The sequence below is a fragment of the Elgaria multicarinata genome, chromosome 4, assembly GCF_023053635.1.
Source record: "Elgaria multicarinata webbii isolate HBS135686 ecotype San Diego chromosome 4, rElgMul1.1.pri, whole genome shotgun sequence".
Classification (NCBI taxonomy): domain Eukaryota; kingdom Metazoa; phylum Chordata; class Lepidosauria; order Squamata; family Anguidae; genus Elgaria; species Elgaria multicarinata.
Window position 1 is genome coordinate 5,031,542 of NC_086174.1, and position 26,008 is coordinate 5,057,549.

General features: G+C 45.0%; 1 protein-coding gene across 2 annotated transcripts in view; it reads left to right on the forward strand.

Moving 5' to 3' along the window:
* Positions 1-26,008, forward strand: part of EXTL3 (exostosin like glycosyltransferase 3) — a 208,354-nt gene that overhangs the window by 20,661 nt on the left and 161,685 nt on the right. The window contains exon 1 of one of the 2 annotated variants that reach the window (XM_063123728.1): positions 20,293-20,518. The exons of the other annotated variant lie outside the window; for it this stretch is intronic. The gene's annotated coding sequence lies outside the window, so the exon portion shown is untranslated. Of the gene's footprint in view, positions 1-20,292; positions 20,519-26,008 lie in introns of those variants that run through there. 2 annotated transcript variants of the gene reach the window in all.

The window sequence follows — 26,008 nt, forward strand, 5'->3', positions numbered from 1 at the left end:
GGACTCATCTGGCGCCATCCATGTGGCGGGTGGCGGTGCCAGGTAAGGGAGCAGGGAGGAGGGACGCTTACCTGCCTCCGCGAGCTTCAATTGAGGCCCCGGTTGAAGGCGGAAGTGAAGGCCGAGGCCTCTTCCGGCTTCAACCGGGGCCTCAATTGAAGCCCGTGACGGATGCAGGTAAGGGGGCGGGGTTTGGCTTATTTTGTGCTACTGCCACTGCCACCATCCATTTAGCGACGGCGGCGAAGCCGGATCTCGCTCCGCAGAGCGGAGCAGGAGACGGGTGAAGCGGCGCGAAGAGGATCGGGCCCAATTCGGATTTTCCGGATCGGGCCACAAAGCAGATTGGGGGGTCCATGCCCACCCCTAATGGCTGGTTGGCCACTGTGTGAACAGAGTGCTGGACTAGATGGACCCTCGGTCTGATCCAGTGTGGCTCTTCTTATGTTCTTAAAGGCAAGTGCAGAGTTGGAGCCAGGCAGGAGGTCCAGTTCCAAGGCAGCAATAGAGGGTTGGAGGGACACCTGATGATCTGGCTCGGGTGCAAGGGCTTTATAGAGTCTGATGTGTCCCACTTGGCTTGAAGAATCAGCTGATGGTATTCAAGATGGCGGGTCAGTCAACTCGCTTCAGGCTGGAACTGCAGCCTAGGGGGCACCCTTTCCTTTTGTTCCGCCAGGGGCGAGCGTTCTTTAGGATTTGAACGAGGCAATAAACGCAGCAGGCTGGTTCCTTTCCCAGATTTTATTCAGTGGGAGAGGCAAGATATGGGAAGGAAAAGGCTGGTACAGGAATCTTACGTCCCTTCGGTTACTGGGAACCTCACTGCAGTAGAGGCTCTCGCGAGCTGGTCAGTCAGGGCAGATGTTGTGATCCTTGCCCACAAAAGGGTCTTTCATTATGAGCTCCTCTGGGGCTTTTTATATTGTATTTCTCTCATAGGTTCCAATACATTTTGCCAACTCATGCTCAATTCACTAATTAACTATCAACTACATCTGTGATTTGGCTACAGCCTCACAGATCTGGCAGACTACCTAGTAAATGCACAGTTTCAAGGTTATATACATTAATCATGACTGATCTGTCATTACATACAAGCGGTATCCCTGATTAGTCCATCTGTTACACCCAGCTATCTTGTCCTGAATATCCAGGAGTGCCTACTATCAGCTTCGGCTGATACGCCAGCTGCGCCCCTTCTTAGAGTCAGAAGACCTAAAGACAGTAGTGCACGCGCTGGTAACCTCAAAGCTTGACTTCTGCAATGCGCTCTACATAGGGCTACCATTGTACCTAGTTCGGAAACTTCAACTAGTTCAAAATATGGCAGCCAGGTTGGTCACCGGTACATCTAGGGGTGAGCATATTACCCCAACAATAAAATTACTCCACTGGCTGCCAATTAGTTTCCGGGCAAAGTACAAAGTCTTGGCCATTACCTTTAAAGCCCTAAATGGTTTGGGTCCAGGATACCTGCGGGATCGCCTTCTCCCATACAGTCCACCCCGCACACTCAGGTCCTCTGGGGTGAACTTACTTCAGTCAGCTAAAACTAGGCTGACATCAGTTTCCCAGAGGACCTTTTCTTCTATCGCCCCCAGATTGTGGAACGGCCTGCCGGAGGAGATTCGTAAAATTAACTCTCTGTGTGATTTTAAGGCAGCTTTAAAGACTAGCCTTTCCCGGCAGGCCTATCCAGATGTAAAATCAAGATTTTTTTAAGATGTATTGATTCCTGTACTGATATTGTTCCCTGCCTCGATCCAAAGGGAGAGGATGGTAAGAAATTATTATTATTATTATAATCATCATCATCATCATCATCCGGGAGGAAGGGAGAAAGTTCAGGCACACAGGCCTACCGAAAGGGGAGACTCAGGCATGGAGATTTGAACATGGAGGAACCATTGTCATACACTGCTTCAGACCTTGGATAGCTCCTTTGGAGTTCTGACTGAAACCCAGAGAGGATTCACTGCCCTACTGACATTGGAGCCACCAGCCTCCAGTGGGCGTACTGTACCCCTCCTTGTGATCATAACAGCCTTCCAGAAATGAGTCCCACTACACCTATAAAGCAGCCTTTCTGAACCAGGATCCCCCAAGAAGCCTTGGACTACAACTCTCATTGTGGGAATTGGTCCGATTCATCAGTTGGTCCAACGCATCTGGAAGACGCCTGGTTGGGGAAAGTTGTCCTACAGCCATTTGGGGCTGATGGCTCCGATTTCAGTGGGGCTGTGAATCCATTATGGATTTCTGTCAGAACCAGCCAGAAATGGGTTTTAGCCATAACCAGCCAGAAAAGAGCTAGCCAAGGTGCCGTACATGGCATCAGCATGTTTGGCTCAGCAATACTACAAACGAGAAGGATGTTGGAATTGTTGTAGATAGCAAGCTGAATATGAGCCAACAGTGCGATATGGCTGCAAGAAAGGCAAATGCTATTTTGAGCTGCATTAATAGAAATACAGCTTCCAAATCGCGTGAGGTACTGGTTCCTCTCTATTCGGCCCTGGTTAGGCCTCGTCTTGAGTATTGCGTCCAGTTCCGGGCTCCACAATTCAAGAAGGACGCAGACAAGCTGGAGCGTGTTCAGAGGAGGGCAACCAGGATGATCAGGGGTCTGAAAACAAAGCCCTATGAGGAGAGACTGAAAGAACTGGGCATGTTTAGCCTGGAGAAGAGAAGATTGAGGGGAGACATGATAGTGCTCTTCAAATACTTAAAAGGTTGTCACACAGAGGAGGGCCAGGATCTCTTCTCGATCCTCCCAGAGTGCAGGACACGGCTCAAGTTACAGGAAGCCAGTTTCCGGCTGGACATCAGGAAAAACTTCCTGACTGTTAGAGTAGTACGACAATGTAATCAGTTGCCTGGTGAGGTTGTGGCCTCTCCTACACTAGAGGCCTTCAAGAGGCAGATGGACAACCATCTGTCAGGGATGCTTTAGGGTGGATTCCTGCATTGAGCAGGGGGTTGGACTCGATGGCCTTGTAGGCCCCTTCCAACTCTGCTATTCTATGATTCTATGATAGCCCTTCTAGTGTTCTGGCTGCTTATGGTTGAAACCCAGAATGGATTCACACACCCATCGAAATCAAACCCACCAGCCTCCACTGCCTACAGCCTATTTTGATTGGCTCCAGAGTACGAAAGATCCAGAGAACTGATGCCACAGGAGGTGCAAGAGACTGGCTGCTAATAGTCCTGATTCAAGACACACAGTCACGGGCATTACAGTTTCTCTTGTCTGTCCTGAACCTTTCACTACTCACCACCTTAGTCTGTTGTCACTTCATGTGCTTTAGTTTAAACACATGTACAGACTACCCAATTGTTTCCATAAGTCCGGCCTTATAGAATCATAGAATCATGGAATAGTAGAGTTGGAAGGGGCCTATAAGGCCATCGAGTCCAACCCCCTGTTCAAGGCAGGAACCCCCCTAAAGCATCCCTGACAGATGGTTGTCCAGCTACCTCTTGAAGGCCTCTAGTGTGGGAGAGCCCACCACCTCCTTAGGCAATTGGTTCCATTGTCGTACTGCTCTAACAGTCAGGAAGTTTTTCCTGATGTCTAGACGGAATCTGGCTTTCTTTAACTTGAGCCCGTTATTCTGTGTCCTGCACTCTGGGAGGATCGAGAAGAGATCCTGGCCCTCCTCTGCGTGACAACCTTTCAAGTATTTGAAAAGTACTTTGAATGCTGTCGAAGCATGGACTGAGCATGGCAAATAAAATGTTTCGTTGGAGCTGGTAGTTCCCATTGTGCGTGTACCACACAGCAGTTCAGGAGTTTGCATTTTGGTCACGCGATGCCAGAATTGAAATAAATGCTGCTCATCGAATGCATTGTGGTATTTTAAGCTGTGCAGACTGAGCTTCAGCAGGCCTGTTTAGAGTACCGCTAGCTCCTGAATGCTTTGATATTTATAACTTTGCCATCTGCTGCACCGTGGGTTCTGGAGGGTGGGAAACTACTTGGGTTTCCCTGGTGGACATTCCTTTTAAATTATAGCGAGCGTGGGAAACGGCAAATGGGTTAATTTGGGGAGAGGAAAAGAAGACAAATGGCCTGCAGTTGGTGACATCCAGTACTCTCTAAAAAATGGAGCAGGTCCACGGAGAGACGGAAGCAGCCCCAAGCTTTAAACAGAGCCCAATAAAAACATGCAGATCCTGCTACTTTGTATTTTATGTTTTTAAGATGTACACTACCCAGAGAAGTACGGGCAATTAAAAAATATAAATAATTAAATATCCCAAAGAGTCAGTCCATAGGCTTCTTACAGTTCTCAGCCAAACCAATATTTGTAAAGTGGAGTTTGGGGACGATGCCGTCTTTGCTCGTCACCAAAACTCTTCATAATGAGATTTTGATATTTCTGAAGTCCCTCCTGTATGTACAAGCCTTGATTTCAATGCGAGCAACGGCTTGACGTGAACGTTCAGTGCTTAGGAACTGGTAGAATACGATTTTTTCCTTCTGCAGTATCAGAGCCAACAACCTTTTAGCTAATGAATTTATTGAGCTCCTAGAATCATAGAACAGTAGAGTTGGAAGGGACCTAAAAGGCCATCAAGTCCAACTCCCTGCAGGAATCTACCTTAAAGCATCCCTGGCAGATGTCTGTCCAGCTGCGTCTTGAAGGCCTCTAGTGTGGGAGAGCCCGCAACCTCCCTAGGTCACTGATTCCATTTTCATACTGCTCTAACAGTCTGGACATTTTTCCTGATGTCCAGCTGGAATCTGGCTTCCTTTAACTTGAGCCCATTATTCCGTGTCCTGCGCTCTGGGATGATTGAGTAGAGATCCTGGCCCTCCTCTGTGTGACAGCCTTTCAAGTATTTCAAGAGTGCTATCGTGTCTCCCCTCCATCTTCTCTTCTCCAGGCTAAACATGCCTAGTTCTTTCAGTCTCTCTTCATAGGGCTTTGTTTCCAGATCCCTGATCATCCTGGTTGCCCTCCTCTGAACACGCTCCAGCTTGTCTGCGTCCTCCTTGAATTGTGGTGTCCAGAACTGGATGCAATACTCCAGATGAGGCCTAACCAGTGCTGAATAGAGGGGAACCAGTACCTCAAAGCAATATTATTTGGGAGGTCAACTTGTTTGACATATTGAGCTGGTTTGGATGATCATGAGAGATGTATATGAGAAGTCCGATCCTGCACGGAGCCCATTTACCCTTTGCGCAAGTCATGATGAAACCAGAAAGCCTCCGCTTAACCATAGTTTCCTGTTTCGACCAAACCGGAAACTTATGGTTATAATGTTCAAGGGTAAAAATCCACTTTGGTTGTAAGGCAAATCTGTTTTATTGAGCATAATGCAGCTGCCTGGAGACGGTCCTACAAAGAATTTCTCCTCTGGCAGTGTGAAAAGCAGGTATATTTATATACATTTGCAACTTAACCAATTAGCAGTTGGCAAAATTCTAAAGCAAAACAAAGACAGATCAAATTCTTCATTATATCTTATCAACAGGTGGCCCATAACTCTTCTAGCAATGTCAGATTGACCTGGATGGTCAGTCCTCCTCATCAAGCTATCTTATTTGTCTCATACAATATCAAAAGGTTTTGACAGTTAGAAATACCAGTGAAGCATTTCCTTACAATTAAGCAGTTTCAGCATTACAGCACATTCAGGCACATCCATCATTCCAATCCCATCATGCAGTTCACTTGCAAGAACCAAACTATACACACAGGCCTACATACAGAGCAGGTATATCACAGCTTGTGGCCTTGCTTACTCAGCAGCTTTGGAAGAATCCAGTATATTAAAACCACAGTTTGATGTTGGTTTAATATGCTAGCTTGTTCAGAAGCTGGTGACTATAGGGCTGAGCTGTGGAACTTGTTTCAAGTCACAGAGCTGCAAAGGGCCTCTTGCCCAATCTTTGTCCCACCGCCAGGCCTATTCATCCATCAGCCCACACAGATCAAATGCCTGTGCAGTTCATACCATGCCTGAGCTCTGGAACCTATCAAGTAACAATAAGAAAAGGGGGGATTAAGGCCACAGCTAGACCTAAGGTTTATCCTGGGATCATCCAGGGTTCGCCCCTGCCTGAGCACTGGATCCCCTGTGTGTCACCTAGATGAACAGGTTTGACCCCTGGATGATCCAGGGATAAACCTAAGGTCTAGCTATGGCCTATGTGTCAGTAGTGTTTGTCTCAACCTAGTTGGTGGCCTTCTGGGCTGAGGTCAGTAAACCAAATTAAATCTTTAGGTTGCAATCCTATACACACGTACCTAGGAGTGAGCAACTTTGGATATGGTAGAACTTAGTTCAGAGCAAACATTCTTGCTTAAGAACCTAAGAAGTGTCCTGATGCTGGATCAGACCAAGGGTCCATCTAGTCCAGCACTCTGTTCACACGGGCCAACCAGCCATCAGCCAGGGACCAACAAGGCAGGACATGCTGCAACAGCACCTTCCCACCCATGTTCCCCAGCAACTGGTGCACACAGGCTTACTGCCTCGTATACTGGAGATAGCACACAACCATCTGTGCTAGTAGCCATGGATAGCCTTCTCCTCCAGCTTGGCTTCTAGGGCAGCACTTGAGGGCTTCTAGTTCAGCAGTTGAAGCAGATGTGGTAACAGCCACCAGCTTAGACAGCTTTAAAGTGGGATTCGACAAATTCATGGATGATAAGGTTATCATAGAATCATAGAATAGCAGAGTTGGAAGGGACCTACAAGGCCATCGAGTCCAACCCCCGGCTCAATGCAGGAATCCACCCTAAAGCATCCCTGACAGATGGTTGTCCAGCTGCCTCTTGAGGGCCTCTAGTGTGGGAGAGCCCACAACCTCCCTAGGGAACTGATTCCATTGTCGTACTTCTCTAACAGTCAGGAAGTTTTTCCTGATGTCCAGCAGGAACAATAGTTAATGCTCATGATGGCTATCTGCCACCTCATTGCCAGTTGCTAGGGTGCAACGGAGGGAGATGGTTACTATTATTGTGCTGGTTATGGGTTTCCCATAGGGATCCAGTTGGCCACTATGATACTGACAAGAAGGGATTTTGGTCTGATCCTGTAGGGCTCTTCCTATGTGGCTCACAAGCAGACCTTGGTGAAAACATTCAGAAAGTAACAATCCATTGTTACTGTTTGGGATGACTGTTTTTAAAATTAATATGTAGCATATATAAAATATTCCTGTAGCTGTAGACTATTATTTTTCACATACACACGCACACACCAGAGGTAATATTCACTTTGCCTGCCATTAAAAAAGATAGGAGTGAAAAATTGTGGGCAAAGGTGTTTATATTTCTAAGAGGAGAGGATGCGTGGGCGTATTCAGTCGTTTCAATGACATTTTGCCTAAGTCCTACATAATGCGCTAATTGTCTCTTTGGGAAATGCACTTTGACGTACATTTTCCATTGGCCTTCTGTAGGTGTGCACCTATAATACTGCTTTTGTTTCTTTCTCTACAGCAGCTGGTTACCCAGTTCTTGATCCTGATAGCATGCCACCTAACAAAGGGGAGGATTGAGTGTGGGTTTGGATGTTTTAACCAAGCACGTTGAGGGGAAGGAAGAAAGGGAACCTCAAGTGAGTTACACTGCTGCTTCCCACGCCCGTTCAGAAAGACTAAAGCTGAACCTTTGCCTCTCTCCCTGCAGGAAGGGGTGCGTGTATGTGCGTGCACATGTATGCACACATACATGCTTCAAATGCTGAGGTTGCACACGCATCTTCCCATGGAGAGAGATGCTTTGGAGTTACTTACCCAGCAATGGAAAACCGAGCAGTGATTCACTTGGACTTCCTCTTGTTCTAAGGGGCAATTCGCACATGATCTTTTACTTTATTATTTCTTTAGAAAGATGTAGATGTTGATTTTCAGTGTTGCCACTTCCCTGGTGGCTTACAGGAATATTCTGAAGACCTGGCCAGCAGGCATTCTCTGGTTGAGATCTATGGGCATGTCTAGACTAGGGTGACCATATGAAAAGGAGGACAGGGCTCCTGCACCTTTAACTGCTGTAATGAAGAGGGAATTTCACCAGGTTCTCCATATATACAAATGACACCAGCTGAAATTCCCTTTTCTATGCAACTGTTAAAGATACAGGAGCCCGGTCCTCCTTTTCATAGGATCACCCTAGTCTAGACCTCCCTGCGTTCTGGGAGGGAGGGGGAGGATCTCGCGGTATTCTGCTTGTGAGATCCTCCTCCTCAGTCCACACGCGGCGCGCGACATCCTGGGAGGAAGGAGGACGTTGTGCCCGTCATTTTGGGTTTTTTTTAATTGAAGATGAGCGCACAAGCGCTCCATCGAAAAGGTTGGTGTTTGTTTTTAAAAAAGGTTTCCTGCTCCCCCGTCCCACCCCTGATGGTGCCCCATGCCCAGTTCCTGGCTCCTCATGTTTACTTGCGAGGAGCCGGGACGAAGCTGGGACGGCTGCTCATAAGTCCAACGGTCTCGGGACGATCCCTAACCCTAATCCCGACACCATGGGACTTATGGGCAGCTGTCCCGGCTCCTCGCGAGTAAACACAAGGAGCTGGGATCATGTGGATCATCCGTCCCTGGCCCTGGGATACCCTGTGCGTCATGTGGATCCCGGGATAACGACTCATCTAGACATGCCCTATGTCTATAGTTCACCATGCACCTGTCTGCTCCATCGTCAAACAACAAACTGCATTGCTGGGTATTTGCCGGAGGGCAGCTGAGTACGTGGTATCCCAGTTGACAGGGCTGGGTTCCCAGTGTACCACAAAATGGCTGTTAATCATCACCTCCTATGGTGCGAATTGGCTCTAGTTCTCTCGTATCTGTGAATGTTCTGGTTCCGCCATGCTCTTTTGCAGGCTAGGTTGAAAATATCTGGGAAATTTCTATTAATAAAACAGGACTGTAAAAAGGGGTGGGTGGCAGAGCAATATATAAATCTTGGAAGCTTATGGGGTGTGCAGTACACAAGGGACTCTTCAACAGCACTGAAGTTAATTGCTTGAAATTTGAGTATGGCAGGCATTGACAATGTATCCACAGAAAGCAGAGGATTTTAAAGGCATCTGAGCTGCGTTCAGTCTCTTGGGGGTGGGGGGAATTGGCCCCTAGGAAGCCAATGGACATGGCCTCTCACAGTTGACAGTCAGCTTCCCAGACTACCATACCCGCTCCAGTTCCCCTCACCAATATTTTATTTTCATAGAATCATAGACTAGTAGGGTTGGAAGGGGCCTCTAAGGCCATCAAGTCCAACCCCCTGCTCAAGGCAGGAACCCACCTTAAAGCATCCCTGACAGATGGCTGTCCAGCTGCCTCTTGAAGGCCTCTAGGGTGGGAGAGCCCACCACCTCTCTAGGTAACTGGTTCCATTGTCGTACTGCTCTAACGGTCAGGAAGTTTTTCCTGAAGTCCAGCCGGAATCTGTCTCCTGTAACTTGAGCCCATTATTCTGTGTCCTGCACTCTGGGAGGATGGAAAAGAGAGTTATCATGTCTCCCTCAGACTTCTCTTTTCAAGGCTAAACATGGGCATTTTCTTTCAGTGTCTCCTCATAGGGCTTTGTTTCCAGACCTCTGATCATCCTCGTAGCCCTCGTCTGAACTCCCTCTAGCTTGGCTGCATCCTTCTTGAAGTGTGGTGCCCAGAATTGGACACAATTTTATTTTATTTACTAAGCCGATTCACCATGGGCGCTAGTAATCTGAGGGCAAAACATGTTCCTTGACTCGTGCTCTGTCAGACCTCCTCCAGAAGCTGTGTGGAGGTTATTTTCTTTCAGTGCAACCAAAGACTTTTTGCCCTCGTTTCCTCACTCTCGTCGCTGCTGACTGACATTTGCTCCTTCCCCTCAGGCGTCCGGTCCAACTCCTTCCCTCTTTCCCCACATTTTAAAACCCAGCTTTTCCATCTGCTGACACTACTTCTTTTCATCTGCTGACACTACTTCAGAGTGTCTGCTGTGTTGCCTCCAGCTCCACCACCGCCACCCGTGCCGCCAATATGGCCGCTTTGAGAGTGGTCTTGGCTCACAAATCTCTGTCCCTGACTTTGGGTTTTTATCCCTGCGCGCCTGTGTGGTGCAGAGCTACAACGGAGCTGTAGTTCCCTGACTGCCTCAAGCTCCTGGGCAGGGCGTGGAAACATACTATTTTGCTATTAAAGCTCAAGCTTTCGACTTTTCAAACTTTTGAAATTTTCTGCACATCTACACTGCTCAAACTTCAGTTTAAAACAAAAATGAGCAGAATTGGTATGGTGGATCTCGAATAATAAGCCTTACACTACACTAGATCACAAGCTGAATATGAGCCAACAGTGTGAGGTGGTTGCAAAAAAAGCAAATGCTATTTTGGGCTGCATAAATAGAAGAATAGCTTCCAAATCGTGTGAGGTACTGGTTCCTCTCTATTCGGCCCCGGTTAGGCCTCTTGGCTGCAAAAGAAGCAAATGCTATTTTGGGCTGCATTAATAGAAGTTGCACGAGGTACTGGTTCCCCTCTATTCGGCCCTGGTTAGGCCTCGTCTTGAGTATTGCGTCCAGTTCTGGGCACCACACTCCAAGAAGGATGCAGACAAGCAGGAGCAGGTTCAGAGGAGGGCAACCAGGGTGATCAGGGGTCTGGAAACAAAGCCCTATGAAGAGAGACTGAAAGAACTGGGCATGTTTCGCCTGGAGAAGCTAGGATTGAGGGGAGACATGATAGCATTCTTCAAATATTTAAAAGGTTGTCACACAGAGGAGGGCCAGGATCTCTTCTCGATCCTCCCAGAGTGCAGGACACAGAATAACCGGCTCAAGTTAAAGGAAGCCAGATTCCGGCTGAACATCAGGAAAAACTTTCTGACTGTTAGAGCAGTACAACAATGGAACCAGTTACCTAGGGAGGTTGTGGGCTCTCCCACACTAGAGGCCTTCAAGAGGCAGCTGGACAACCACCTGTCAGGAATGCTTTAGGGTGGATTCCTGCCTTGAGCAGGGGGTTGGACTCGATGGCCTTACAGGTCCCTTCCAACCCTACTATTCTATGATTCTATATTCTCATATAAGATTACAATTATTTATATTGTGCCTTTTAGGATAAAATCCCTGCAAGGTGGCTTGCAAGTAAAACAACAACACTTTAATAAAAAAAATTATAAAACAAAATTAAAAATAACAGCTTATAAGGGCAGGTGATGATAAAAAAAAAGAAAAAAAAAAGAACCCTGTGTGTAAAAGGAGGGACAGTCCAACTGGAGCAGAATACTGAACTGATTTTTCCCTGCTGCCTTGTGCCATATGCAGGGAACATTCTGCCTTCATTATTCCTTAGTGCCTGGTATTGACTTCCCTACCACCAGTTGCTGAAAGTTCATTTATATGCTTAAGGCATTTATAAACCATCCTTTATCATGTTTATCCCACGGCAGTTTACAATGCAAAATAAATCAATAACACAACTGAGTACCAAAACGGCAGAGAGAAAGCTTCATTTCTAGTTTAAAATGCGGCATCCCCCCAATACTTAAAATGAGAAAATAAAAAACATATTTTAACTTAGTATCTACCAGGATGCCACAGGTGAGAATGCTGCCTCCTTTGTCGCCACCCACTTGATCTCTAGGGTGGGGGCACTCTTGAGTTAGGTCAGTCCATAATCAATTAATTATCCATGATTTGATTTCGGAGGGGAGAGCTGAACCAGTTTATATTATTAAGACCCTCACCAGGAAATGGTTGAATCATGACAATGGGCCAGAACAAGCACCATCGGAAGCACTCCTTATGAGGATCACAATGAGCTCCGGCTATTGGGCGGTATAGAAATGTAATAAATAAATAAATAAATACTGGGCAGGGACATAAGGGGCAAGGCAATCCCTAATAGCACCACATGGCTGAGGGCAAGCTGGCAGGAGCATTCGGGCCACCAAAGGGAGAGGACTGAAAGGGGTGTGTGTATGGGGGTCAGATTTTAATAGTCTCACACCTTTCATAGCCTCTCCAATCCCCACCACACCATCTCCCCTGCCCTTTTACCATTGGAATAAAGGTGCCCCTCGTTTCTAAATGTTTTAGAAACACCCAGGGCCGGTGCCAGACTATTTTGCGCCCTAGGCAAGGTGAGCTACTTTCACCCACCCCGCCCCTACAAAAAAAAACGCCAACTTTGATTTTTAAGAACAGATGTTTCCTGGAAAAAATAAGAAGCACAAAACTTGAAACTGCTAAATTTATTTTAAAGTGCAGGAAATACGTCATGCCAATTATAGCAAACAAATTGGAAAGGAACATCTATGGGTCTAAAATGCATTATTTAATAGGAATATCACCTCCAAATCATCCCCCCAACTCACACGTGCGTGCACACACACACTCAGCATCACTCACTCCAAACAAACACACACATGAACATATGCATTCACTCAAAGACCTCACGCACCCCATTCACCCATACATCCTCTCTCTCTCTCTCTCTCTCTCTCTTTCGGGCGCGTTCTGGAAGTCCGAACGTGGAACCGCCCCACCCCCACCCCAGCGTCCGTGGCTTCGCTTCGGCTGGGCGGGTGCAGGGTGCCATCTCGCCTGCCCAGGCCCAGCTGAATCCTCGGGCAGGGCCGGCTCACAGCCAACGCGCGTGAATGCTGTGCTGTGCCCAGCGCCCCTCTTAGCTTGGCGCTCTAGGCGGCTGCCTGAGTGGACTCTATGGTAGCACCGGCCCTGGAAACACCCACTTCTCCTATAAGCCTGTGTTGAAAGAATGTGGTAAAATCTGTTCTGTAATCACTCTGTGAGCACAACATGGTGTTTGAAAGGTGTTACACGGAAGTAGTCCGTGCTGGCTGCCTTTGCAGATGTACCTTTGGGCATTCAAATGGAGCCAGAGTTCCACTCTGGTTTCGGAGTTGAGGCTCCCCGACCCCACAATCCCTTTTAATAGCGGTATAATAATAGGCTTGCCAGATTCAATTTAGCACAGGAGCCTGTTCTGTATGCGTTCTTGAGGCTTTCTTTCTCTGGGCTGATCTAAATGTGACAACAGCTATGCAGAGGTTGTTGAAAAGCATTTACTAGTGAAGGCTGGCGTGAAAAAGGCAAGAATCACCTTCTTGACTCTCAGTTTTCCTGGCTACGCAGACACTGGAAAGGCAGGATTAAAGGTGTGCGTGGGGTTAGATGGAGGTTGAAAAAGAAAAGAGGGCTTGTTTAGTGCAGGAAATGTCCTCCTCTTCCATGAGTGAAGTCAGATTACATTGTCTGGAGTGTTTTAGTTTAGAAAAAAAAGGCAAATAAGGGGATAGAAGTTTGTAAAATTACACAGGGTGTGGAGAAAGTGTAAACCGCCCAGAGAGCTTTGGCTATGGGGCGGTATATAAATGTAATAAATAAATAAATGTGGATAAATGTGCCTCCTTCTTCCACAATACTACAACCTGGAGTCATCCAATGAATCCGATTGGACAGGTAAGACAACAAAGAGCCTTGTGGCACCTTAAAGACTGACAAATGTATTCTGGCGTGAGCTTTCATGGACACTGTCAGCTTCATCTGATGCTTGATTAACCTCAAATTGGGGGACGACGATGACTATGTTACAGTCAGAGGAAATTGTAGTGGCACCCACCCTCTGGAAAACTATCCCCCGTGTACAATTTGGGAGGCAGAAAATGTAACACCTTTAAACACTTCCTGAACACACACCCTTTCACACAGGCTTTCCCTGGGCTGTAACTGTTGCTGGGTTTATTTTGATATTTTTTTAACTTTTAAGCTCTTTGTAGTTCGTGGTTTTAATTATGAACTGCCCAGAACTTGTGAACTTGGCTATTGGGTAATAAAAACAAATAAATAAATTGAAATGCAAGAAGTACTTCTTCACACAACACATAGTTAACCTTCGTCTATTGGGCGGTATAGAAATGCAAACCATAAATAAATAAATAAACCTGTGGAATTAGCTGCCACAAAGTATGTTTAGATGGCTTTCGAATGGGACTGGAGAAATTCATGGAGGATCTAGCCGTGATGGCTATATGCTACCCATAGGTGTGCACAAGGGTTGTGCCGGGTGTGCCCAGGCACACCCCACTTTGTCTCAAGCAATAAGTGTTGAATTGAGAGGGGCATTAAGTAGGAATCCAGAGGGGGATCCAGATGTAGCAGGAAGAGTTCTCTGGCTGCCTTCTTGCCCCTAACAGTGTGCCATTGCTCCTGGCAGTAAGAGTGAAAAGGAATCACTCTGTTGGGAGCATCTCTTATGGGAGCAATGCTTCAAAGAGGCCAGGAGGAGGGCCCCTGGATGCTAATATTGCTTTCTAAGCCTCTTCTCCAGCCAGTATCACCACAAAGCCCCACCAATGCTGGGGCTTGAGGAGAGTCTCCTCATTTCCCCTCCTCACCTGCAACAGCCCTCCTGTGGTCAGGCAAGCCAAACACGGAATAGGGCATCAATGTCTACAGTGTTTAGTAAATAAATGAATAAAATAATGTCCTTTATGATTGAGTATCCAATACATGTTCAAACTTTAAAAATAAATAAATAAAATTCCCTGGGTGCACACCCTAATGAAAAGTGCTGTCAACACCTATGATGCTACCTTTAGTAGGTGCTAACAGTGGCAGAGGGCTATTTGTGGGGGTTCCCAACGGGATAGGCCTTTGGTCTGATCCAGCAGGGCTTCAGTAGCAGAGAGGAGGTGCTGTGCGAATGTGATCTACAAGGTGAATGACAGCAAGATTGATGGAAGGTGAGAATTTCCTGTACTGCCAATACTTTTCAAGCTTCTTCCTCGAACTGTAGCCACAGGATCTATACTACCGCTTTAAAATGGTTTATAACAGTAGTGACAACTGTTGGGGCCCAGGACACACTCCATATGCAGTTTTCAAACCGTTTTCAAAGTGTCATATCCTGCTTGGTATAGATCTGATGTGTTGGTTTTGTGTTCTCCCCGCCTCCCTTCTTCAGTGAGGAGGAGAATGATGGATGCTTCGAGTTTCTAAAATACACAAATCCTTAATTAAAAGAAAGATAAAGTGCCAGGTTAAAGAGTTTCACTATCTATATTCCATGAAGTTTTCATTTGACTTCAAATGCATATTTTTGTTTGAAGCTGCTGTCAGTAACTTGGGTTTCTGCCTTACTTAGTCATGAAGTTACCACAAGACATGTCAAAACTTAAATGGCTTCTGGTGTTGTGGTTTGATACAGTAAAAGCAAAATTTAGTACGTTTGCTTGAATATTGGCCATTTTGAGGAATTGGTAACAGGGCAATGCCATTACATACCGTACAACCTCATGTTCTGTACAGCACCATGAAAACTGATGGCACTATATAAATAAATATTAATATTAATATTAATAATAATAATAATAATAATGGTTTGGTACAGAATCATTTTTACATTTTTCAAACTGTTCTTTCCTCCACGTATTTTCTCAAAGTTTTCCAGTTGTGATGATCATAGACATAACACAGCTGTTTTGCCTAGGGTGACCATATGAAAAAGACAGGGCTCTTGTATCTTTAACAGTTGAATTGAAAAGGAAATTTCAGCAGATGTCATTTGTATATATGGGGAACCTGGGGAAATTTCCTCTTCATCACAACAGTTAAAGCTGCAGGAGCTATACTGTGACCAGATTTAAAAGAGGGCAGGGCACCTGCAGCTTTAATTGTGGTGATGAAGAGGAAATTTCACCAGGTTCTCCATATATACAAATGACACCTGCTGAAATTCCCTTTTCAATACAACTGTTAAAGATACAGGAGCCCTGTCCTCCTTTTCATAGGGTCACCCTAGTTTTGCCGAAGCAAACACTGTATAGCCGAAGCTCTCTGGGCGGTTCACACAAATTAAAAACCATTCAAAATATAAAACAAACAATATAAAAACATGATATAAAATACAATATAAAAACACTTTCATCCCTATCAATAAGTTCCATCACACCTATTCTCCCCAAACGCCCCCACCCCCAGTTTGAGTCTGCAGTTTTCCCCTCCGTTTCCTTAGCAAGTGGAGCGCTGGGGCACTTTCATGTCTGTGCCTTGTTGCGCTATTTCAGCTCATGTATCTTTTCACCTGGAGCGCTACTATGCTGGCGAAATCTCCCATTCCTCCCCCTACGTTCTCCTTCCCCCAGTAGTTAATTTCATATATTATATATATATTAGGGTGACCATATGAAAAGGAGGACAGGGCTCCTGTATCTTTAACAGTTGAATTGAAAAGGACATTTCAGCAGGTGTCACCTATATATGGGGAACCTGGGGAAATTTCATCTTCATCACAACAGTTAAAGCTGCAGGTGTCCTGCCTTTTTTTGTATCTGGTGACTCTAGTATAGCTCCTGCAGCTTTCACTGTTGTGATAAAGAGGGAATTTCACCAGGTTCTCCATATATACAAACGACACCAGCTGAAATTCCTTTTTCAATACAACTGTTAAAGATACAGGAGCCCTGTCCTCCTTTTCATATGGTCACCCTAATATACATATATATATATATATATATATATATATATATATATATATATAATTTCTGAGCAAATACAGTAGTACAACAGCCTGAAACTGCATAATTATGGTAAAACAACACACCATGCTTTCCCCTAGAACCATAGAGTTGAATGGGGCTGAGTCCAGGCGGCTGCAGCGTTGCTCACCTTCTCCATGAGGTGTTTGGGCGCGTTCTCTCACTCCCCCTTCATGGTTGAGCGGTGAGCAGAGAATTGCCCTCCTCTTTTGTCAACAAGACTGTCTTTCGACATCCCCCCCCCCAACAAAAAGCAGGATGATCTGATATAGTGCAACTACAGCAATACACGGGGCAGAGGAAGCGGCTTTTTTGCACACGGAGGGGGAAAAAACCAGACTTTCCCTGCTCCAAAATAAGATGGAAAAGGGAGGGGAAGAGGCGAGATGAGTGCAGGACAGGGATAACGTCATGTGAGTACTGCGCTGCAAAAAAACATACCAGGCATAGCAAGAGTGTGATAACTCACTGGTGTGATGGAGCTCAACATATGACTGGTGTTGTAAGATTAAAAGTCAAATTCTGAAGTGGAGACATTCTTAACTGCGCAGATTAACTGTGTGCTACAGATGCTAACAAGGAAGATTTTGTGACATTTTCAAGATGGGAGACATTGGTGGCTGTATCCGCCCCCCCCCCAACTTGGATTGAAGACTGGTGACCTGCTTTTAAGGAACTTGTTTGTATATTTGAGGTAGAAAAGCCAAATGGCATCTCCCCTTTACCAGGGTGGAACAAATGTCTTCTCAGTGCTCAATCAGTGGGATTTCCTACCAGTTAAGCAGCCTTCTCCCACCTCGTGCCCTCCAGCTGTGATGGGACTACAACTCACAGCTAGCTGGAGGATGCTAGGAGTTTGTTTATTTATTGCATTTGTATACCACCCCATAGCTGAAGCTCTTTGGACAGTTCACATAAGATTAACACACTTAAAAACAATATACAAAAATTAAAACCCACAAAAACATGCAATACACACATACATTTAAAACCACTATAACTGCTTTAAAAACCATGAGCCAAAAAACAGACCCAGGCTCATTACTTATTGCTAAATGCCTGGGAGAAAATCACACCAGCGTTATAGCCCACTGTCGACATGGGTTGTGTGCAAAGGACTCAGATGACATCATCCATGTCCTTCCGTGACCTCGCTCCCCCCCCCTCGCTTAGCTAAGGTGACCCTATGAAAAGGAGGACAGGGCTCCTGTATCTTTAACAGTAACGTAGAAAAGTGAATTTCAGCAGATGTCAATTGAAGAGGGTGAAATTCCCTCTTCATCACAACAGTTAAAGCTACACTAGCTATAATAGAGTGGCCAGATACAAAAGAGGGCAGGGCTCCTGCAGCTTTAACTGTTGTGATGAAGAGGGAATGTCACCCTCTTCAATTGACACCTGCTGAAATTCCCTTTTCTACATTACTGTTAAAGTTACAGGAGCCCTGTCCTCCTTTTCATATGGTCACCCTACGCTTAGCGCTGTTTTTTGGCGTGGGGAAAGTCTGGTTCTTCCGGTAAATCGAAAGGACAATGCACTACCCTCAACGTTTATTTTCATCCATCGTTTTCAATTCGATGTTCACCTTAAAAGAAATGTGGAAAATGCACCCTCCTTGCCAGCAGCACCTTCATTTTTAAAGCTAAAGAGATCAAAATTGGCACAGTGATAGCTCTTAACGAGGGATTTCAGCACGCCAAGTTTGAATCAGATTGGGTCATCCTTTGATTTTTAAATTTCCCCCCTTAAACCCTTCTCCTAGTAATGTATAAGTTCGAAGAATCGATCTTCCATGACTTTGATTATGCGAAGCTGTGCCTCTTCGAATTCATACACTACAGATCCGCTGGTTCCCCTACTCAAAAGTAAATCCCATTGATTTCATCTGCATTTACATCCCAGTCGTACATGCAGGCTTACCTCTGAGTAAACCCCATTGAACAGAGAGAGTCTAACTTCTGAGTAAACACATATAGAACTGATTTTTAATAGTGTGATCACTCAGAAGCTTTCTTTTTTAAGTCTTAAAACAGCAAACTGGAGAGAATGCAATCCCATGCTTACTTCTGAGGTCTTACTTCTGTAAGTCTCTGTCTATTCAATGGTGTTTACTCAAAAGTAAGCCTGCATCGGCGTTTAGTATGTTCACGCTCCAAAGCCTCCAGCTGGTGCGCAGGAGAGGAGAGGTGTAAAGATGAAGGCAGGTGGCTACCTGGAGAAGGGCCTTGTCTGCTGTGGCACCCCAGCTGTGGAATTATTTATTTTTATTTATTTATTTATTACATTTATATACCGCCCCATAGCCGAAGCTCTCTGGGCAGTTTACAAAAGTTAAAAACAGCAAACATTTAAAAAGTATACAAAATTTAAAACCACCAAAAACATAAAAACAACAGTATCCATCTAAAAACAACAGTTCTGGGGGCCGTTAAAAAACAAACTTAGCGTTATTAAATGCTGTTAAATGCCTGGGAGATCGCCTGGCACCTACACTATATTCTTTCAGATGCCAAGTGAAGACCTTTTTATTCTCCCAGTATTTTAATAGTCAATTAATTTAATTTTAATCTGGCTGTTTTAAATTTGTACTTCTGCACTGCTGCTGCTTTTATCCTGGTTGTGCTCTTATATTGTATTTTATATCATGTTTTTATACTGTTTGTTTTATACTTTGGTTTTAATTTTTGTGAACCGACCAGAGAGCTTCGGCTATTCAGGGTGTGTGTGTGTGTATATAAATGCAATTAATAAATAAATAAAAATATAAAAGCACAAAGGTGTAAGTTGATCAGGCTTCCCACATCTGCCCCCCCATGTATGTTAATGACTTATAATTTTGTTGTGTTGTTTTTTATGCTTATCTTAATCACCCACATGTTTAGTTTAGTTTTTTTAACGGTTTTTAATGCTTTATGTGTGTATGTTCTGTGTTTTAGAATTTTAAATTTTGTATACTCGTTTTTATCTTAATTTTAGAATTTCTGTAAACCGCCCAGAGAGCCCTGGCTATGGGAGCGGTATATAAGTGCAAATAATAATAATAATAATAATAATAATAATACAATGTATGTTTTAAACTTTGTAAGGCCGCCTTGAGGCCCAGTATTGGGCAAAAGGCGGGATACAAATAAATATTATTATAATAATAATAATAATAATAAAAAAAACCAGGGCAAACATGCAGGTGTGATGGAGCTCTATGAGGCAAAAGGAAATAAAGCCAAATGACTCTGAGGGGAAAGAAAATGAACAAAAAAAGAGCCACAGGCGTGTGTGTGTGTAGAAAATGCCACTACATCGAATTAGTAAAAATCCTTCAAGATTGCCTCATGTCCAGATCCTAAGATATCAAGGATTGGCTTGAACCAATTAATTCCTAAAATAACGACAAAAATAGATATATTCTATAACTTGACTAAAAGCGAAGGTTAGTTTGGGCGGGAAAACTAGTTTCGCCCATTGCGCATGCGTAGAATTTGGGGGGCGGGACTGGCAGAGGAGTGAGAGAGAGTCGGCACTTTCCGTCAGCTTCCGAACCTCGCCTCGCCTCCCCCGCGCCGGACTTCTCTCTCTCTTTCTCTTTCTCTCTCTCTCTGGCGCGCGCGCTTCCTCCCTCTCCACTTCGGCAATCTCCGTAGATCTTCGTCCTTTCCCGCGCCGCCCTCGTCCCTTTCCGCCGCCTCCTTACGGAAATGAACGAAGAGGCGTTGAAGGAACCGGCGGCGGGCGAGGTGAAGTCGAGCGAGCGAGAGGTGAGGCGCCGGCAGGGGCTCTGCGGGTTGGACCGCTCGCTCTGAGGAACGAACCAATCCGCCGCTAACTTGGAGGGGGTTACGGAGGCAGCGAGGATTTGACGGAGGCGAAGACAGCGACCTCACTTACTTCCCCCCCCCACCGCCGCCTTCTCCCCCCTCCCTCACCGAATGGTTGCTGCCTACGGATCCCCGGAGCGACTGACTGAAGGCTGCGGCGCCCACCGGGCGGGAGGGTTAAACTCAGGAGGTAAGTAGGGGAGAGGTGGACCGTACCACGCGTGAAGAAGGGGTGCTCGCCTGTAGGTGCAAGTAGGCGATCTTGGGGAAGCAGGCTTTTGGAGGGGCTAACCCCCCCCTCTTTCTTTGCAGAATGGTACAGCCTTAGTAAAGGCTGCTCTGGGGGTGCTGTTTGGGACCCTCCCCCAGGAAGTCTCCCCGGGAACTTGGGTGCTGGTGGAGGAGGGGGGGGGCACCAGGACTCCAGGGTCCCTAACTCTGAAATGGGGGGGGGGGGAGGAGGGAGAGAAACATCCTCTGTGGGGCTGGGAGGGGGGTCTCCATGTATAGCTTTACAAGTGCAGGGCCGTTGTTGTTGTTGATTGAGGTTTGAGGTTTAACAACAAAGGACCCCCCACTTCCTTCCCAATTATACAATTGATGGAACAAGACATATCCTGCGTTTTTATGTATTATATTGTGTTTGGTGTTGCTTCCTGCCTCGATCCAGAGGGAGAGGAGGGTTATTATTATTATTATTATTATTATTATTTCCTCATGGTTCCCTTTCTCCCCTTACTTTTGGATCACTGACATGTGTTAAGTTCTGTGCCTTTATTTTCTTCCTTCTCTTTAATTTTTTCTTGTGAATATTAACAAAACAGAACAAAATTAAATTGTGAAAAACGAAAGCGAAGAAACATTGCATATTTCTTCGATTGTAAGACTCCATCGATTGTAAGATGTGCACTAATTTCAGTACCACCAACAGAAAAAAAAACCTAAGACACACCCGCGATTCTAAGACGCACCCCGTTTTTAGAGATGTTTATATGGGGGGGAAAGTGCCTCTTAGAATCGTAGAAATAGGGTATAGGAATATCGTCGATTTCCCCATCAAATACATTGTTTAAAAGAAAAAGTGGGGGAGAGAGTTATGCATAGGTTTCAAGAAACTGCCCAGAGAGCTTTTGCTGTTGGGTGGTATAAAAATGCAATAAAGAAAATAAAGAAAAGCAGACCAAACATCCATGTATTTATCCACTTGAAAGTTGCGCCTATATGACCCCTGTTCAAATGTTGGTAGTGTTGTTAAGTCCTCAGTCCATTGCATAATGGGAGGTGAGCATTTGTCCTTCCAAAGTGATAGTCTTTTAGCTGTCATAAGGGCTCTGAAGATCCATCTGCGCTGACCATGTGTTAGCTTCCAAGAAGCCGGTAGGTAGTTTAGGAGGACATGGACGTCATTCCATATTTAAGCTTGTTTCAGTACAAAGTTTGTCCTTATTATAACCTCCTCCCCAAAAAAGCAACTACTGGGCATTGCCAAAACATTGGAATTAAAGAAGCATTAGGTGTATTACATTTCCAACAGTTGTGCAAGTTAGACAAACCCTTATTGAAAAGGCTTTGTGGAGTCTTAAGTTCTGTGCCTTACATATTAAACTTAAGAGCATAAAAAGTGCCCTGATGCTGGATCAGACCAAGGGTCCATCTAGTCCAGCACTCTGTTCACACAGTAGCCAACCAGCCATCGTCTAGGGACCAACAAGGCAGGACATGGTGCAACAGCACCCTCCCACCCATGTTCCCCAGCAACCGGTGCATGCAGGCTTACTGCTTTGGATACTGGCACACAGTCATCCGGGCTAGTAGCCACTGATAGCTTTCTCCTCCAGGAATTTATCCAATCCTCTTTAAAGCCACCCACATAGGATTACACCATAAAATACTTTAAAATGTATAAAACCTGTAGCCCACAGTATATGGGGGCCCTCTCTTTTGTATTCACTGGGCTGTGATGGCGGGTGAGTGAGACGGGCCTTGTTTTATTTCATTTACAAAATTTATAAAACACGCTATATCTAAAAAGAGATACCCAACATTATGTATATATGTTAAAATTGCAACAACATCTATTAAATGAATGAATGAAAGAAAAGGAAACAGCAACACGACATAGTGGACAAACAAAATAAAATATTGTGGGGGAAGCCTTCAAATGCCAGGGGAAGAATCTCAAAAGGCAGAGGGAAGATGAATCTCTTGGGGCAGAGAATTCCACATTCTGGGTGTGCGTGGAGAAGGCCCTGTCTCAAAGTCTGCGCCAACAGGGCAGACTTTGCCTGTTGCCTAAAGGATAATGATAAAGGTGTCATGTGGAAGAGAGTTGCTCAGAAAAGGCCTTCTCCCTAGTAGTGTAGTAGCTGCCCACCTAACCTCTGCAGCGTGAGAGTACGCAGAGAAGGGTCTCTGATTATTGGCTGCCAGGCAGGTTCACATGGAAACAGGCGATCATTCACGTGCCTGCTATTTTATTTTTAGTTAGTTAGTTAAAATGAGTCTTAGGGCGCAGAGTGGTAAAGCAGCAGTTTCTGCAGCCGAAACTCTCCCCACGGCCTGAGTTTGATCCCAGCGGAAGCTGGTTTCAGGCAGCCGGCTCGGGTCGACTCAGCCTTCCATCCTCCCGAGGTCGGTAAAATGAGTACCCAGTTAGCTGGGGGAAAGGTAATAACGGCCGGGGAAGGCAACGGCAAACCACCCCGCTATAAGGCCTGCCAAGAAAACGACAGCGAAAGCTGGCGTCCCTCCAAGAGTCAGTAATGACTCAGTGCTTGCACGAGAGGTTCCTTTCCTTTCCTAAAAGTAGAGCCTTTAATGTTTAGGGCTTTTACAGTCAGAACCACCACTTGGGTTTGTAGCCGACGTTAGTCCTACTTAGAATAGCCCTATTGAAATGAATGGGACTTAAGATAGACCAGTATTGGATGTAAACCTTTTGAATTGTGCCTTGAAACAAACTGGGAGCCAATGAAGCTGTGTGAGTGTATAGGTGTAAGAATACTACTAATTGTGGGTACTTGGAGGGTTGTAGCTCAGTAGTAGATGCTCTGCTTTACATGTGGAAAGTCCCACGTTGAATCCCTGTTTTTTCCCCCAATCAAAAGGGACTCAGGTAGCAGGGGATGAGAAGGACCGCTTCAGCCTTCCTCAACCTGGGGCGCTCCAGATGTGTTGGACTACAACTCCCAGAATGCCCCAGCCGCTGGCTGGGGCATTCTGGGAGATGCAGTCCAACACATCTGGAGCGCCTCAGGTTGAGGAAGGCTGAGCTAGATGGATAAACACTCTGACAGTTTCTGTTGTATGTTATGGCCAGTTTTAATTGCAGAACAAACACACCACAATTAAGTATATCCTGCTGACTTAAACATAACAAAAGTCTCACGGTGGGCTCCCAAAAGCTCTGACCCACATCTCCGGTTTTAGATTGCTATTCCTCCAAGGAGTTTCAGGATTGTATACACTAGCCTTTCCCAACCAGTGTGTTGGACTACAGCACTCATCATCCCCATGGAGCAGGTTATCCTTGCAACTACCTTGCGAGGTAGGTTAGGCTGAGAGTTGGTGACACACCCAAGGTCATGTGATGAGCTTCACGGCTGAGTGAGGATTTGAACCTGCGTCCCCCTGATCCTAGCCTAGCACTCTTAACCACCACGGTGGCTCTCATGATACTGAGTATACACTGGTTTAGATATTTTGATATATGTTCCCATCCTCTGCTGCCCTCATTCCTTGCCTCTGAAATTAACTGGCAATCTAAAAAAATATCTATTTGACTTTCTTTTTATAAGAACGTAAGTGCCATGCTGGATCAGACCAAGGGTCCATCTAGTCCAGCACTCTGTTGGTGTACTTAAAGGGTAAAACAGATCTGTTTCCTTGCAATGCTGTTGGTTCTCATATCCTAAACGGCTTGCCACGTTTGATATAGTTTAGCAAAGTTTGGGGCAAGCATGTTTAAAATCGCATGCCTTTGTTGTAAAAGTTTGCTCTGGTTATCTGATTTTGACTGCTGTGTTTTGTAGGGCTCTCTTACAGTTAACTATTAAATGAATCATGAGTTCTAGTTGATTAGATTAAAGGCACAATCTTTTGTGAGTTTAGGCAAAAATAAAATAAAAATCTGAGGAATGTTGGGAGTTGTAGGACTTTTTTTTCTGCGTAAACACACATCAGATTGTGCCCTAGGTGGGAATAAACTTGCAAATGAATAAAAGCCATCTTTCTGAAGAAAAATAAGAAGCAGAAATATTCAAAAAACAATTTCAATGGAGTGAAGCGACTGCTGAGTTGGAATACATCAACAGGTTTAGTTCTTTTGCTAGAGGCTTAAATCAGGATAAAGTATTTTTTTCACATTACGTGTCTTAATTGGCTTACCTAGTTCCAGGACTTTTGTGTTATCGGCAACAACTGCGCTGTGAATGACCACTGTGAATAATGTGATAGTTACTTTCTGCATCTAATTTCCTTCTGACAACACGGCTTACAATTCTAACCCCTGCTCCAATATGCACTCTATATAGACCTGAAACATTCTGCAATACTCTATGGATCTGGTGAAGAGGGGTTATAATCCATGGAAGTTTATGCCAGAATAAATTTTACATTTAAAGATATTAAATCTTTAAGGTAAAACAAGACTCTTTGTTGCTTTTGCTAAAATAGATTAATATGATTATCGTCTGGAATTTGTTTGGTGGGAACACACACCAGAGCAGGCACTATGTTTGAAGAGGCATTCTCTCAAATGTGAAAATAATAATTCCCTTGTATTTAAAACAATCAACCTTTTAAAAGACGCTGTTGCTCAATTAATCTGGATCACTTTAGTTAAAAGGTTTTTAAGCTGCAATCCTAAACATCACAAGAGCTGCAGAACTCAGTGAGACTGACATCTGAGTAAACGTGCTTAGGGTTGCACTGTTAATTGATTGAGATAAATGTAGCTTCTCTAGTGTTTTGTGCCATTATATTATTATTATTATTATTATTATTAATTGTATTTTTATACTGCCCAATAGCCGAAGCTCCCTTTGGGAGCTTTATATCTCTTTGGGCTGGAGCCTTGTCTTGCACTTTTGCCAGGACTTAACAAATAATTTATTATTGCCGACTGTCTTCGCTGTTAGATGCAATCAATATTAAATGGACAGTTTCAACGGGTGCAGTGACAGCCAAGGGCCCTAGACTGGGAAATGCAGCGTTCAGCAAGGAGTCCCGTGTGGAAGGGATGACGAAACGTCTCTTGGTATTTAATTCAATCTGCTGGAATGGGGTGTGGGGAGATTTTCGACTTCTCTTCCTTCACCAGCCTCCTTCATCCTCAGCTACACAATTCTGAAAGGCTCCTCATTCAGTAAAATTCTGCTTTTGTTTTCAGCTGCAACGTCTCTTCATTCCAGCAAGTACAGTTTACTTTCATTCAGGGGTCAGCTGTGTCCAGCCAAGTGGTCTTGGCAGCAAAACGATGGTTCAAAGAGTCTGTGAACTGTTAGACATTTCGTTGCACAAGAGATGGTCTAAACAACTTTTTGAAGCAGCCCTGATCTCTATTTTTGGGGAGGGGAGAGACTAGATTTGGAGGAAATATTGAAAATGTGTACTGTGATGTCTTTGGCTGTAGAGAAGGAGGAGCCAACGTGCATATTAAGATCAAAATGATAGTGGAACT